General features: G+C 46.2%; 1 protein-coding gene across 1 annotated transcript in view; it reads right to left on the reverse strand.

Moving 5' to 3' along the window:
• The window catches only part of hsdl2 (hydroxysteroid dehydrogenase like 2), a 135,265-nt gene that overhangs the window by 59,650 nt on the left and 62,870 nt on the right, over positions 1 to 12,745 (reverse strand). The window lies entirely within an intron of this gene.

The following is a 12,745-nucleotide window of genomic DNA, read 5'->3' on the forward strand; positions in this document are numbered from 1 at the left end:
GCCACAGTCCATACATAGCTAGTCCAGGTCAGTTTCTGGGTCAGTGTAAGCCCCAGGATATTACAATTACTGTTGTCCAGGTCTTCCTGCATATGAACACTGGGCTGCTGCAGTATTGGAGTCGTGAAGGGGACTGGATATTGTGCAATCATTTGCGAATGTCTCCACTTCTGACCCTACGCTGGAGAGAAGGACTTTGATGAAGCAGCAGGAGATGTCTGTACCTAGAACATGACCCTGAGGAACTCCTGTAGAAATGTCCTGGAGCAGGGATGACTAACCTCCAACAACCACAGTCGTGTGGCAGGTATGACTCCAACCAGCAGAGAGTTTTCCCCTTGATTTCCATTCATTCCAGTTTTGCTAAGGCTGCTTGACAGCATACTCAGACAAGTGTGACTTGATATCAAGGACAGTCACCGTCACCCATTTACCAGGTGAACAGTCCTTCAGACTGTACTTCTGTCCTTCAGTCAACACAAATTTTACTCAAACATTATAGGAATATATTCTTGGCACCTCATTCAGAAGCAGTGCAAATTATCAAGCTTCATACTTATTACATCACTCATTTACCTCATGAGTTTGAGGAAACAGAAAGAGCTTGACATGACCACTTTACCACAGACTCTCATGAATGCGAAACACTTGCATACAATGTAAAGAAGTATATGCATCTGACATTTTGCAGCATTCGACATGTTCCAATTTTACTGAGGGTAGCTTTTTTTTTAAAATCAGTTTCAACCATCAAAGTATAAGCTGAGTATACCCCACCCATAGACAGAAGAGGCTGTGGGGTCAAGCCCCATCGACAGTCCCTTGACAATACTGGGATCGGATAACCTCTCAGAGGGGCAATACTGAGAGTCTGCCATAACGTCAGGGGAGCCGCTGTGTGGGATTGCATCTTGTCAGACACACTGTCTATCAGATATAGAACATACAGACAAAAAGAATCCTACACTACTTCAAAAGAAGAGTAGGGAGGTTCTCTGTGGTGTCAGAAGTCAATATCATATTGTCTGGTCAACGTTGCAAAGGTGTTTATGGGATCTTACTGTATGAAAACTGGCTGCTGTATTTCCTACAATAAACCAGTGACCCCACTAAAACCAAAATCAAGGTATCCTGTGATGGGCGATACATAAATGCAGTTTTTCTTTCCTTAAGAAATGCCATGAAACAGTTCAAAGCTTAACATTTCTTAATCTGACCAAGCTATTCTTAGTGAAATCAAACCAGGTCACAGCCTTGTGCGCCAAAGAGGAGTAAACTTTACCACAGATTCACACAACCAACTCTCTCCAGACTTGTCAAGCTCCTCTGCTTATTTTACGTTTCTCTCCAAAAGGTCAGAGGTCTCAGCAGAGGGCAGGAGTCAATTCTCAACTGCTGCTTTGTGTGTACTGAAGTCTTGCAGTGACAGAGTCAATAATGTGTCCATGCTCCTTCATTATTCCAAAGCTTCCTCTGGATCTGCTGTAAGAACCATGTGCTGGAGAGTATTGTTAAGACACTGCGAGTGCTGTCATACAGTGAGACCCACCTTGTCGATACATGTCTCAGCAATGGTTCAAATTCCATACCGAAGCCAAAAGGAATTCTACCCAAAACCATAGCTGAAATCAGGCATAAAATAAATAGCTTGCCTGCCGCAAACACAACTCCAGTTTGTTCTGTACGTTGAAAGGAGCCAATTCTGCCAATGCAGAAAATCAAAATAGCAGTTTGAAAAAAAATCAGGATGAGCTTTGATGAAGAAAGCGATCAGTTTCAGTAGAGAAACTGATTTAAAAATATAGAAAAGAAATGAAAACTTACAGTCAGGTAACGCATTTCAGACATCTCAAAATGCATTCCTAATGAAGGGCTTATGCCCAAAAGGTCGACTCTCCTGCTCCTTGGATGCTGGCCTTTTCCAGCATGACACTCTTCGACTCTGACCTCCAGCATCTGAGGTCCTCACTTCCTCCTCAATGAAGGCCAGTGTGACTTCAACACTGATCACCTGCACTTTGGGTGGCACGGTGGCTCAGTAGTTAGCACTGCTGCCTCACAACACCAGTTACCCTGGTTTGATTCCAGCTTTGGGTGATTGTGTGTGTAGAATTTGCATATTCTCCCCGTGTTTGCATGGGTTTCCTCCCAGTGCTCAAGTTATCTCCCACAGTCCAAAGATGTGTAGGTTAGATCAATTAGTCATGCTAAATTACACCATAACAGCCAGGGATGCATAGGCTAGGTGGATTAATCATGGGAGATGCAGGGTAACAGGGATTGGCTAAGGGGGTGGGTCTAGGTGGGTTCTCTTTGGAATTGACATGATGGGCCAGATGGCTTTCTTCCACAGTGTAGAGATTCTGTGACTGACAGTGAGCAATGAAGATAGCACGCAATTAGCTGGACACATACATTTCACGACATCTGCCACAATTCTTGGGAATGTTTCTGTGTTTATTTGATTTCTCTTTTATTTCTCTTTTTGCAGGTCGTTTTACTGACCCTGTTCCACACTTAATGTTACTGAGAGTCATGCAACCACATTATTCAGGACATGTCAATCTCCCTGCTTGGTTTCTCTTTACAAAGAGGCACCTATGGTCAGAGGGTTTTGTGTTACTAATGGAATGAGCCATGTATAATAATATCCATTTATCTGGCAATTTAATGTCATAAAACCTTACAAGGTGCTTCACAGGATCGACTGTCAAACAAACTTTAATATCAAGTCAAATAAAGAAGATATTCAGACATGGCCAAAGTCAGCAGTCATTGAGGTAGCTTAAAGAAATAAAGAGACACAGAGATTTATGGGATAAATTACAGAGTGCAGACAATGATGGGGCCATGAAATTCAGGAGTGCAAAAGAGACCAGAATTTAAGGAGTGCAAAGACCTCAGAGGGTTGAAGGAGATTAGAGACAGACATGGGGTGAGGCCATGGAGGGACCAGAAAACCAAGAGGGAGTCACACGCTTGACTACTCTTGTAAACCAAAGATTCAACAATCAACTGAAACCTGTTTTGAGTTTGGCCCTTTTATATAAGCTTTTAATAATTACAGTCTGTGGTCAGAGTGTTTTGTCAAATTGAGTTTGGGTTCTTTCGCTGAGTCATGACCACTTCTTCCACAACTGAAAACTAAGATGGTGATCCTGCACAAGGGTTGGGGCCAACATTTGGACTTGTATTTTATTTGTTAATGAGATGCACGCACTGCTGGCTGGGCCAGTACTTACGACCTATTTATTGCCCAAATTGCCCAGAGAGAGTCAACCACATCTCTGTGGATTTGGAGTCACACTTAAACTAGACCAGCTAAAGACCGAAGATTTTCTTCCCAAAAGGACACAAATGAGCCAGATGGGATTTTATGACATTCGACTCCATTCAGCTGGCTTTTCATTCCTGAGTTTGATTGATTGAATTCAAATTTCACCATCTGCCAAGGTCAGATTCAAACCAATATGCTGAGAACATTCGCCCAGAATTCTGGATTACTTGTCCAATACCACTGCACCATTGCCTCCCCCCATTCTGAGTTAGATTTTTAGATTAGATTACAGTGTGGAAACAGGCCCTTTGGCCCAACAAGTCCACACCGACCCGCCGAAGCGCAACCCACCCATACCCCGACATTTACCCCTTATCTAACACTACGGGCAATTTAGCATGGCCAATTCATCTGACCTGCACATCTTTGGACTGTGGGAGGAAACCAGAGCACCCGGAGGAAACCCACGCAGACACGGGGAGAACGTGCAAACTCCACACAGTCAGTCGCCTGAGGCGGGAATTGAACCCGGGTCTCTGGCACTGTGAGGCAGCAGTGCTAACCACTGTGCCACCATGCCGCCCACGGTTGGTGGGAACAAGGAGTTAAAGTTGGAGGGAACAAGGACTGACATGCAAAGGTACGTTTTGAAAAAAAAAATCTAAGTAAAAACACATCCATCATGAATAAGCCAACCTTGGCATTCTGGTCAGGCAGGAGGTCTACTGCCTTTGGTGGTGAGTTCGCGTTCGTTCAGAGAATCAAAGTTTTTTTTGTGACAACATGTAATTTTAAATGCCTGTTATGGTCTGACATTGATGATGAACATTCCAACAGTCTTTCAATCATAGTCTGAAGCTCTGCAGGTCAAGTGAATTGGCCATGCTCAATTGCCCATAGTGTTCGGGGATGTGTAGGTTAGGTGCATTAGTCAGGGGTAAATGTAGAGTAATAGGGTAGGGGAATGGGTCTGGGTAGGTTACTCTTCGGAGGGTCGGTGTGGACTTGTTGGGCTGAATGGTCTGTTTCTAGACTGTAAAGATTCTTTGATTCTATTGAGACATACAATCATAGAGATGTACAGCATGGAAACAACTCATCCACGTCCTCCACAAATCCTAAGTTCACCGCATCCCATTTGCCAGCATTTGGCCCACATACCTCTAAAATTCTTCTTATTCATATACCCATCCAGATGCCTCTTAAATGTTGTAATTGTACCAGCTTTCGCCACTTGCTCTGGCAGCTCATTCCATACATGTACCTCCCTCTGCGTGAAAACGTTGCCTCTTTAGTCCCTTTCAAATCTTTCCCCTCTCACCTTAAACCTCCGCCCTCTAGTTTTGGATTCCCCTAACCTGAGGAAAAGACTTGGACTATTCACCTTATCCATAAGGCCCCTCAAGATTTTATAAACTTCTATATGCATACCCTAAGTCTCCAATGCTCCAGGGAAAATGGCAACAATCAATTCAGCCTCTCGCTATATCTCAGAACCACCAAACCGAGCAATATCCTTGTAGATCTTATCAGAACCATTTCAAGCTTCACAAGATCTTTCCTACAGCAGGGACTTCAGAATTGAATGCAGTATTCCAAAAGTGTCCTAACCAAGTCCTGTACAGCCACAATATGACCTCCCAACTCCTATACTCAATGCACTGACCAATAAAGGCAAACATACCAAATGCCTTCTTCACTACTCCGTCGAACTGCAGTTCTGATTTGGAGATGCTGGTGTTGGACTGGGGTGCATAAAGTTAAAAATCACGCAACATCAGGTTATAGTCCAACAGGTTTAATTGGAAGCACACTAGCTTTCGGAGTGACGCTCCTTCATCAGGTGGTAGTTTAATTGCAATTCCACTTTCAAAGAATTCTGAACCTGCACTCCAAAGTCTGTTTGTTCAGCAACACTCCCCAGGACTTTACCATTAAGTGTACAAGTTCTACCCTGATTTGCTCTACCACCTCACATTTATCTAAATTAAACTCCATCTGCCACTCCTCAGCCCATTGGCCCAACTGATCAAGGTCCTGTTATACTGTGAGATAACCTTCATTGCTGTCCACTACAACATCAATTTTGGTGTCACCTGCAAACTTACTAACCATACCTCCTATATTTACATCCAAATCATTTATATAAATGACAAAAAGCAGAGGAACCAGCACCATTGCTTGCAGCATATCACTGGTCACAGGCCTCCAGTCTGAAGAGCAACCATCCACCACCACCCTCTGTCTCCTACCTGCAAGCCAAATTGTATCCAACCGGCTAGGTTAACTAGGAATCTTTCCCACTCTTACCACCTGCCATTATTGTGTGGGGAATAATCGAATCTCTATAGTGTGGAAAGAGGCCTATCAAGTCAACACCAGCCCTCCGAAGAGTACTCCAACCCCCTACTCTATCCCTATTACCCTGTATTTCCCATGGCTACCTACCTACACGTCCCTTCATTGTGGGAGGAAACCAGAGCACCCGGAGGAAACTCACGCAGGCACAGGGAAAATGTGCAAACTCCACAGTCGCCCAAGGTTGGAATTGAACCTGGGTTCCTGGTGCTGTGAGGCAGCAGTGCTAACCAATGAGCTACCATGCCACCCAGAGTGGGAAGCAATGTGTGGTTGGCAATTGATCTGCTTAGCTACAAAATGAACTCACCTTCTTTGGCCATCAAGTCTTATAGTGGGAAACAAATCCAAAATTTCTGGCACAGAGGCAGGGATGCGACCCATTGAACCACATGACCTCTGTCCTGTGGCCTTTACTGGGAATTCAGTTTCTTCCCGTCTATTTGATAGACTGCAGTGATCAAAAATCATCTGGGTTTTGGCTACACAGCCTGTTAATAAATAGTACTTTGACAGCAAATCTTTAGGCAAAAGTGAGGACTGCAGATGCTGGAAATCAGAGTCTAGATTAGAGTGGTGCTGGAAAAGCACAGCAGGTCAGGTAGCATCCAAGGAGCAGGAAAATCGACGTTTCGGGTGAAAGCCCTTCATCAGGACTGAAGGCAGGGAGCCTGCGGAGTGGAGTGGGGTTGGGGAGAAGGTAGCAAAGCTTGGGGTTGGAGGTGATAGGTCAGAGAGGGGGGTAGGTGGGTGGGCAGGAAGATAGGCAGGTAGGACATGTCATGAGGATGGTGCTGAGCTGGAAGATTGGAACTGGGATAAGGTGGGGGGAGGGGAAATGAGAAAACTGGTGAAGTCCACATTGATGCCCTGGGGTTGAAGTGTTCCAAGGCAGAAGATAAGGCGTTCTTTCTCCAGGTGTCGGGTGGTGAGGGAGCAGAGGTGGAAGAGGCCCAGGACTTGCATGTCCTTGGCAGAGTTGGAGGGGGAGTTGAAATGTTGGGCCACGGGGCGGTGGGGTTGATTGGTGTGGGTGCCCTGGAGAGGTTCTCTGAAGCGCTCTGCGAGGAGGTGTCCAGTCTACCCAATGTAGACTGCATCGGGAGCAACGGATATAATAAATGACATTGGTGGATGTGCAGATGAAACTCTGATGGATGTGGAGGGCTCCTTTGGGGCCTTGGATGGAGATGAGGGGGGAGGTGTGGGCGCAGGTTTTGCAATTCTGGCGGTGGCAGGGGAAGGTGCTAGGATGGGGGAGTGGGTGGGTTGTTGGAGGGAGTGGACCTGACCAGGTAGTCACGGAGGGAACGGTCTTTGCGGAAGGTGGAAAGGGGTGGGGAGGGAAATATATCCCTGGTGGTGGGGTCTGTTTGGAGGTGGCAGAAATGTCGGCGGATGTTTTGGTTTAGGCGAAGATTGGTAGGGTGGAAGGTGAGCACCAGGGGCGTTCTGTCCTTGTTACGGTTGGAGGGGTGGGGTCTGAGGGCGGATGTGTGGGATGTGGATGGGATGCGTTGGAGGGCATCTTCAACTATGTGGGAAGGGAAATTGCGGTCTTTAAAGGAGGAGGCCATCTGGTGTGTTCTGTGGTGGAAATGGTCCTCCTGGGAGCAGATACGGCGGAGGCGGAGGAATTGGGAATACGCGATAGTATTTTTGCAGGAGGTAGGGTGGGAAGAGGTGTAATCCAGGCAGCTGTGGGAGTCAGTGGGTTTGTAAAAAAAATGTCAGTGTCAAATCGGTCATCATTGATGAAGATGGAGAGGTCTAGGAAGGGAAGGGAAGTGTCAGAGATGGTCCAGGTGAATTTAAGGTCGAGGTGGAATGTGCTGGTGAAGTTGATGAATTGCTCAACCTCCTTGCGGGAGCACGAGGTGGCGCCAATGCAGTCATCAATGTAGCGGAGGAAGAGGTGGGGAGTGTTGCCAGTGTAATTACGGAAGATGGACTGTTCTACATAGCCAACAAAGAGACAGGCATAGCTGGGGTCCATACAGGTGCCCATGGCTACCCCTTTGGTCTGGAGGAAGTGGGAGGATTCGAAGAAGAAATTGTTAAGGGTGAGGACCAGTTCAGACAAATGAATGAGAGTGTCAGTGGAAGGGTACTGTTGGGGATGTCGGAAGAGGAAGAAACGGAGGGCTTGGAGGCCCTGGTCATGGTGGATGGAGGTGTAGAGGGATTGGATGTCCATGGTGAAGATGAGGCATTGGGGGCCAGGGAAACGGAAGTCTTTGAGGAGTTGGAGGGCATGGGTGGTGTCTCGAACGTATGTGGGGTGTTCCTGGACTGGGGGGATAGGACAGTATCGAGGTAGATGGAGATGAGTTCGGTGGGGCAGGAGGATGCTAAGACAATGGGTCAGCTGGGATGGTCAGGCTTTTCGATCTTGGGAAGGTGGTAGAATCGGGCGTTGTAGGGTTCCCGGACTATGAGGTTGGAAGCTGTGGGTGGGAGATCTCCTGAGGTGATGAGGTTGTGTATGGTCTGGAAGACGTTGGTTTGGTAATGGGGGGTGGGGTCATGGTTGAGGAGGTGTCTTCAAGTTGGCGTCTGGCTTCAGCGGTGTAGAGGTCAGTGCGCCAGACTACCGCTGCACCCCCTTTATGTGCTGGTTTGATGGTGAGGTTGGGATTGGAGCAGAGGGAGTGGAGGGCTGCGCGTTGTGAGTGTGAGAGGTTGGAGTGGGGTAGACAGGTTGAGGCAGTTAATGTCTTGTGGGTAGTTAGAAATTAAGAGATCAAGAGCGGGTAATAGGCCAGCTCAGGGTGTCCAGGTGGATGGAGTGTGTTGGAGGCAAGTGAAGGGGTCCTCGGAAGGTTGGCTGGAGTCCTGATTGTAAAAGTCAGCTTGGAGGCATGGCGGTGGAAGAAGTGCTCAACGTCACGGCATGTATTAAATTCAGTGATGCGTGGGCGGAGGGGGATGAAGGTAAGGCCTGTGCTGAGGACTGGTCATTCATCCTCAGTGATGGGGAGGTCAGGGGAATGGTGAAAACTTGGCAGGGCTGGGAGCTAGGACCTGGTGTAGGTGTGGAGCTGGGAGTGGGGGCGGAGCCTGTAACTGGAGTGAGTGTGGTGGTAGGGGGAGTGGGGGTGGAGTCATGAGCAGGGGTGGTATTCCCCTTAGGGTTCTGGGGGGCATGGATGGTGTCAGTGGGATCTATGGGGGGTTGCGAGTCAGCAGTATGCAGGTGAGTGGCATTGGTGGGGGTGGAAGTGGTGGTGAACCTTTAGTTCCAGTGTGTTAAATCTCCAATTTCCAATGAGTTCAGAACCGTGACATCTATTAAAGTCTTCCTCAGTTTCTATGCTTGAGCAAATTCAAGGAGATATCCATGGAACGAATGTACATTTCATAGAATTTACAGCACAGAAACACGCCATTCAGCCCATCAGGTCCTTGCTGCACACAAGCACGGCCTCCATTCAGCATATCCTTCCAGTCCTTTCCACTCCTGCTCACCTAATTCTGATGTATTTCACTGCATAGATACCTTTCGCATGGAAAGAGAATGGCATTCAATGATCATTAGAACTCCAAGAAGTCATATAGTCATAGAGATGTACAGCATGGAAACAAACCCTTCGGTCCAACCTGTCCATGCTGACCAGATATCCCAATCCAATCTAGTCCCACCTGCCAGCGCCCGGCCCATATCCCTCCAAACCCTTCCTATTCATACACCCATCCAAATGCCTCTTAAAAGTTGCAATTGTACCAGCCTCCACCACATCCTCTGGCAGCTCACTTTGAATGACAATAAAAGGAACAGTGATTTCATCTGCACAAAGACTTAATGGGGCAAACCACACCAGCCCTGTGCAATTAATCCAGATGATGTGGAATTAATTGTTATACAGTCATAGAGATAAACAGCACAGAAACAGATCCTTTGTCCAATCCATCAATGCCGACCAGATATCCTAAATTAATCTAGTCCCATTTGCCAGGACTTGGGCCATGACTCTCTCAACCCTTCTTATTCATGTACCTATCCAAAGTCTTTTAAAAATTGTAATTGTATCAGCCTCCATCACATCGTCTTGCAGCTCATTCCATACACGTACCACCCTCTGCGTGAAAAAGTTGCCCCTTAGGACTCTTTTATATCTTTCCCCTCTCACCCTAAACCTATGCCCTCTAGTTCTGGACTCCCCGACCCCAGGAAAAAGACTTTGTCTATTTATCCTGTCTATGACCCTCATAATTTTGTAAACCTCTATAAGGTCACCCCTCAAGCCACCGACGCTCCAGGGAAAACAGCCCCAGCCTGTTCAGCCTCTCCCTGTAGCTCAGATCCTCCAACCCTGGCAACATCCTTGTAAATCTTTTCTGAACCCTTTCCAGTTTCACAACATCTTTCCTATACAAAGGAGACCAGAATTGCACGCAATATTCCAACAGTGGCCTAACCAATGTCCTGCATAGCCACAACATGATCTCCCAACTCCTGTACTCAATACGCTGACCAAGAAAGGAAAGCATACCAAACGCCTTCTTCACTATCCTATCTACCTGCGACTCCACTTTCAAGGAGCTATGAAACTGCACTCCAAGGTCTCTTTGTTCAGCAACACTCCAGAGGACTTTATCATTAAGTGTATAAGTCCTGCTAAGATTTGCTTTCCCAAAATGCAGCTCCTTGCATTTATCTGAATTAAACTCCATCTGCCCGTTCTCAGTCCATTGGCCCATCTGGTCCAGATCCTGTTGTAATCTGAGGTAACCCTCTTCACTGTCCACAACACCTCCAATTTTGGTGTCATCTGCAAATTTACTAACTGTACCTCTTATGCTCGCATCCAAATCATTTATGTAAATCACAAAAAGTAGAGGGCCCAGCACCGATCCTTGTGGCACTCCACTGGTCACAGGCCTCCAGTCTGAAAAACAACCCTCCACCACCACCTTCTGTCTTCTACCTTTGAGCCAGTTCTATATCCAAATGGCTAGTTCTCCCTGTATTCCATGAGATCTAACCTTGCTAACCAGTCTCCCATGGGGAACCTTGTCGAACGCCTTACTGAAGTCCATATAGATCACATCTACTGCTCTGCCCTCCTCAATCCTCTTTGTTACTTCTTCAAAAAACTCAATCAATTTTCTGAGACATGATTTCCCATGCTCAAAGCCATGTTGAATATCCCTAATCAGTCCTTGCCTTTCCAAATACATGTACATCCTTTCCCTCAGGATTCCCTCCAGCAACTTGCCCACCACCGAGGTCAGGCTCACTGGTCTATAGTTCCCTGGCTTGTCTTTACCACCCTTCTTAAACAGTGGCACCATGTTTGCCAACTTCCAGTCTTCCGGCATCTCACCTGTGACTAACGACGATACAAATATCTCAGCAAAGGGCCCAGCAATCACTTCTCTAGCTTCCCACAGAGTTCTCAGGTACACCTGATCACGTCCTGGGGATTTATCTACCTTTACCCTTTTCAAGATATCCAGCACTTCCTCCTCTGTAATCTGGACATTTTGCGAGATGTCACCATCTATTTCCCTATAGTCTATACCTTCCATATCCTTTTCCACAGTAAATACTGATGCAAAATATTCATTTAGTATCTCCCCCATTTTCTGTGGCTCCACACAAAGGCTCTTTCCCCTCTCATGCTAAATTTATGCTTATGTGAGTTTCACCTCAACTGTAAAGCCAAGGGTCACTCACACTGAACCAGCACCCAAAATATCTGCATCACACTCAAATGGAAGTTGCAAACGGAAAAGGTAAAATGATAGCAGACAAACAACTCCAAGTCAGCTGTGGCTCAGTTGGTAGCATGCTCACCTTGTAGACTCAAAGATGACTCTCTGAGACTTCAACACAAAAATCTAAGCTGCCATTTCAGAGCTGTGGCACGGAGTGCTGCACTGCTGCAAGCACCACTTGATGGATGAGGCATTATACAGAGGTCTCGTTGGCCCACTCACATGGATAGAAAAGATTCTGTGGCATGGTTTTTTTTAAAAAAAAGCAGGAATAGCATCTCTCTATTAACATCAGACAAAAAGAAACTGTCTGTTATCACAGTGCCGGTTTTGGGAGGTTGCAGTATGCAAATTGGCTCTTGTGTTTCCAACAGATCAGTAAATAGTTTTCACAAATACGTCACTGGCTATAAAATTGTTTTAAGATGTTCTGACACTGAAAGACATGCTGTATAAATGAGGAGATTTGGCTCCAGGAAAGTACAGTTTCTTTGTAAAGTGTGTTTCACATTTAGTGGGGACAATATGGGCGGCAAGGTGGCTCAATGGTTAGCACTGCTGCCTCTGAGCGCCAGGGACCCAGGTTCAATTCCCACCTCAGGTGTCTGTGTATGTGGAGTGTGCACACTCTCCGATGTCTACGTGGATTTCCTCCGGGTCCAAAGATGTGCAGGTTCGGTGAACTGGCCATGCTAAATTGCCCGTCGTGTTAGGTGCATTAGTCAGGGGTAAATGTAGGGGAATGGGTTTGGGTGGGAAGCTCTTCAGAGGGTCGGTGTGGACTTGTTAGGCTGAAGGGCCTGTTTCCACACTGTAGGGAATCTAAACTAATCTAAAAATTATATTCAATACTGAAGTTTGGGAAGAATTAAGAAAGGTTTCTGAGACATAAATCTCAAAACGTGTGAACCAGCTGTTTGGAACACGTGGACCCTAAGTCTTACCAAGTGGGGGACACAGAGTGAAAGCAAAAATGGATCACTAATTCCGTGAAAATCACTGGTTTTCAGATGGACTACGTACTCTCACTAGTGACAATATGTAGTCCATCCTGAATACCGTGATTTTTCACTCAATTTGATGGACTTGTATTAACATATCTTATACAGGTTTAAAAGAAGCAAAAAGACAATGCTCCACCCAGAACAAGCGAGGACAGTTAATGGTTAACTTGAATTATTTAGGTGAATACTGTAGCGCAGCATGTCATGTGGTTAAAGTTGAGCACGGCTCCCATCAGGATGTTGTTGCAACACAGTTTTATGATGACATTTGTTTGAAAAACATCAACGTGAGCATCAGGACTGTTTTTCAAATGAACCAGTGTAAGAGTCTGGTGTCTAGAAATGTGTGGAAATTAGTTAATCCTCCTTAATCTACCAAAATACT

Source organism: Chiloscyllium punctatum, chromosome 2, assembly GCF_047496795.1.
Source record: "Chiloscyllium punctatum isolate Juve2018m chromosome 2, sChiPun1.3, whole genome shotgun sequence".
Taxonomy (NCBI): domain Eukaryota; kingdom Metazoa; phylum Chordata; class Chondrichthyes; order Orectolobiformes; family Hemiscylliidae; genus Chiloscyllium; species Chiloscyllium punctatum.